Source organism: Ptychodera flava, chromosome 19, assembly GCF_041260155.1.
Source record: "Ptychodera flava strain L36383 chromosome 19, AS_Pfla_20210202, whole genome shotgun sequence".
Taxonomy (NCBI): domain Eukaryota; kingdom Metazoa; phylum Hemichordata; class Enteropneusta; family Ptychoderidae; genus Ptychodera; species Ptychodera flava.
Window position 1 is genome coordinate 18,749,265 of NC_091946.1, and position 4,823 is coordinate 18,754,087.

The window sequence follows — 4,823 nt, forward strand, 5'->3', positions numbered from 1 at the left end:
CAAAAATATTCAAATGAGGGGAAACAAGGATAAATTCTGCGAATGGCAAAAACTCAGTAAGCATTGGTCAGATTGGGTTGAAAATTAGAATGTAGATTCCTTTAGGTATCCTAGATTATGTGTGCACAAATTGGGGTGAAATTTGCACGTTTGTATTTATAGGCTATTTTTTCCGTTTGTAATCAAAAAAGCTTTTTCTCTGAAATCGCTCGTCTGATCGCTCTGAAAGTTAATATTCATGTACCTCAGGATGATCTCAGTCAAGTTTGTACAAATTGTATTGATATTATCATATTTGTAATTTTGGGGCAATTTTCCCAATTTTTGGTCAAATTTTTTTTTTATCCAAAAACTACTGATCTGATAGCTTTTGTATTTGGTATACAGTTATCTAAGGTTTATCTCTATATAATGTATTGAAGTTAGGTTGAAACTGGCAATTTTTTACTTTTGGGCAATTTTTGCCCTTTTTGATCAAAAAAATAATTCTCCTAAAACTACTGATCTGGTAGCTTTAATATTTAGTGTACAGATTCCTAGTGTTTATGTTAAGAAGATATATTAAAATTAGGATGAAATCTGCAAGTTTGTATATCGGCGGGCAATTTTTCTCATTTTTGGTCAAAAAATGTGTTTTTCAAAATTTACCAGTCTGATTACTTTGATATTTAGTAAACAGGTTCCTAGGGTTTATGTTAAGGTGGAGCTGCATGTTGCCAACACAATTTTTCAAAGCAATATTTCTCATCAAAGATGCAAAGGTAAAAAGGTAATCAGCCGCTGTACGTAAAGTGTACATCTGCACCTCCTGTTGTAGCGGACTAGTGTAACGTACGATCGATCGACCGTTTCAAAAGCTGATTTCTCCCTCAAAGTTTTCATGTCGGCGGAAGGGCATGAGAGTCTTTTGGTCTCCATAAAAGACTGGTCGGAAACAATTTTTGACTGATTTTGCTTCAAACAAGGAACGGAACTGAATTTCTGTCATCAACTTTCCATGATCCGCGATTGATCACGATATTGGATCTGCACCGGGGCAAGCAGGTACAGAGAAATGATCGTTGTTGAATGCTCCACATAGTTGGTACTCAGTTGAAGTTGCTTTTACTTTGAACATTTTTCTGCTACTAACGATTGGGTCATTTTAAAAGTCCAGATTAGAATTAGCGCTGATCACTGAATGTCATTTTTCTTTCATTAATATGCAAAAATAAACATATGTCTGCATTTTTTGCAAGAATGATGAAAATTAACCTGCTCATGTTACAATGTATACCACAGGACCTCATAAGTGGCTATTTAAGTCAATATTACAGCGTTTTTCTTTCTTTTTCAATGTTACAAATAAACCAGCTGAAGAGCACAACACTTGTGTAGCTGTCTTTGCAGGAACTGTGCTCGGGACTTGTATTATTTGACATTTGGGACACTTAAAAAGAAGGGTTTACACTCGTACTCAAGGCTGTAATGATTTATTCAGCTACCCACTTTTCTCACTACAAAAATTGTAATTGTATCAAAGGGACAGCAGTTTCAACTTTTACCAAGATGTTTAGCGTGTGTTTTCTGAGTGACAACTGCATACTTTGTAACTCGGTAAATTTTGCAGTTTAATATTTGAAAATTTTCAGGTTGTGAAAGAACACAATTTTGAAATTCATTGTGTTAAGGTTGTCAAAACAACTATTACTATTCGTTTTTCTCATGTTGTTTATCTAGTCCTGGCCTGCTTTTACTTATAGGCTCGTCCTGGCTCACTAAGAGGTACTGGGAATCTTCAAATGACTACACGAGATGTTCAGAGATCGTTGGCATCACTTTATTTCTCGGTATAGACAAACTTGATATGTATCATTGCCCAAGATACGCGTCTGTGTCTAAATGACTTGGACTTCTCTTTGATCGTTCTGTCTTCCTGCCCTGTCTGTTGCATTTTTCTCTCTTGTCCTTTGTATTTCCTTTCTTGTATTATTAAAGAATGGGATTTAAAAGTTATATTTAAGGCGTGGCTTTGATTATATGATAGATATGAATTCAAGATAAAATTATACGTCCAATCGTAAGCATCAATACAGGTCTGGATCATAAATTTACATGTCACAATTAATATTCAAATGTCAAGTGACACGTTGCAAACCAATCAGGGGAAATTCTCTTGTTCCTTTATTAAGTGTTGACTATCTTCGTCTTTCTAAATATATTCAAATATATTCTTGTTTTCGTCCAAACTTCTTAAACATCCCTGTAATACAAGCATCTTTTTTGCGTTTGTTGCAAATATGCTTTGTATTCATAATTGAGATCTTGTTATTTTAATTAATAATTTTGCTGGTGCCTATAACCACCTAGTTCATAAACCTACGTCAGAGGCAAACAATCTTTGTAACACAACCAGTTGACTACCAGCACACTGTACGGTGTTTACTGTCATTGTTTATGGAATTTTTGTTAAGACTCACAATCACCTAACTATTAGTATGTTTGTTGTACCAATACAAGTATAACTTGTGCTTTCAAGCATTGCTTTGAATGTGCTTATTGTAGAGCACAAGAAACACCGCATTGTGATGTAATAGTTGAGTTTTTATACTGTCTTGTTACCAACGGAAAGTCAAAGTTTATGCAATTGATCTATATATTTTTGCTTCTGTTTGTTCTTATTTTGCAGGCTCGCTTGTAAGTGATATCAAAAATATAAGGATGGCAAACAAAGAATATTCTTGATATAGCCTTATTGCAATGATGTGCGAGGGCCACTCCTTGCCAGGCCCGCGAGGAGAAGGGTACTTCCTTTACATATGAATTCAACGTGTATGGGACTGTTGTCCCAATGGACAACTCTGTGACGATTTAAAGGAAATCCGAGTGCCCTGTACATTGAGCTTGGCGATCTTGACTTTGTTGGCCGGATGTCGTGCTCGCGTTCGGTAAAAATCTGTGCATTTGGATCACATATGATTTAGAGGATCGAAGCGAGTTCAATGGCCCGTAGTGCAGAAGGCGTTGACCCATCGGTGAAACTTTCTACGGGGTTCACCGGTTTTCAACAACCAGATGGTTGCCCCTCCCCCACTCCATGCTAAAGTGTAAGCTTTCAAAATGTTTTCTGGTTCGGATAGTAGAAAAATATCTTTGCATAGACCATATGTAGGCCTAAGGGTAGCTCGAACCTCAAACTTTGACCGCAAAGTGGGACTTACTTGAAAGTTTATGATTAGGGCCAACGTAACACAGCCAACACGACAGAAGAAACTAGCGCACCTTCACGTTGCAGATTGGCATGTATTCCCACAAAGGAAAATGGTCACATGGTTCCGGATATGCTTTGACCAATTGCACTTGACCATGACTTCCCTCTATGCTTTACAAATAAAGTTTATTAACCAAGCGGGGATATATTGACAAGTTATTATTTTCGCAGATGAAAATGTGCCTTTTCTGCTTTAGGATGGACGTGCTGAATTGTATCGCCCAGATCTGCTCGTAAATTTTCAACGCTAAATTTGTAAGACGATTTTGTGGTGGTTCTAAAGATGTCTGCAGTTTGTAGAACCGCAAATCCTAAATCCTTCTCAGAATTTATTCAACATTTTTTTCTGTCGAGCACTCACCTTTTGTCATTTTTCCATGCATTAGCTGACTTTTGGATCTGTCTGTCCGTCTAAGCATACGCTCATTTCACATGTCCGACCCCAGGGGGTTGCGGTTTGGTGGGGTGTCTTGGTCTCAGCACAGGTTTCTTGTTGCTATTGTTCAATCTATTTTATTTTAGGTCGAGGCTATTGCCACACGCGTGGCAATAGCCAACTTGGCTATTGTCATGCAATGTGATTTCATTCCGACCTGTAATTGACTATCTCAACGGTTCACGTCTGAGTCTATACTTTTTGCCGATAATTCAGTCAGTGTTCTGAACCAAGCTTAATCTACATGGCCGACCGTCACGTCTAATTGAAAACGCGCCACGGACAACTCCATTGATATCCAAGTCATCGCCATCGTTTTTTATCTTTGTCTCACATATTTTGTTGGGGAAAAAGAACGATCTCAAAGTGTTTGGGTCAAGTCTTTACTGTCGTTGCCAACCTCGAGTTCAAGCATTCACTTCCCGGGGTATGGCTTCATCCTGACATAACTTGTGTTACGTGATATAGTGTGTGCCTCCAGAGTCACAGTGACTAAAATTATGCTCTTAGCCTAACTTTCCTCGATAAAAGCTGTCAACCAATCTCTTACAAAATAAAGAATAAAAACCAGAAGTCACTGTAAGAAGTTTCGTACAAAAGAAAAAAAATACAAAACATTCCCTGGGCCTCCCTTAAACAAACGTATCGCCATTATCCGAAAGTTCCGGCGTAGCGTAGTTCGTTAACAACTAAAACAGGCTAGGTCATGTGGTCATAGGTCATAGACAAACGTTTGAAGCAGTCAGGGTAGTTTTCTGGAGTCAGTTCAGGGGCCGAAACATTTTCTCTAGGGCTAAAATGAATACATTTTGATTTGCTTTCTTAAAAGTTCATTTTAAATGGTATCTTTTGTCATGGTGCATTCTTGAGCATGCAGTATAATACTGTCAATCGCAGGGTTTGTATTTAATCACAAGGACTGCCACCCGACCGGTCGCGGTGGCCCCTTCATGGAATTCATCGACCACCTTCCCGAACATCGACTAACTTCCCAAGCGCAAGCTGAATCTTGGTGGAAATATATACAATCTGAAGCAATTTCCACACAAACTAGGAACAGTTTGATTGTATCAGTCGACAAAATCTGCATCCTAAAAAATCTTAGTGTGTCTGACTCAATAGCCACCTTGACGAACA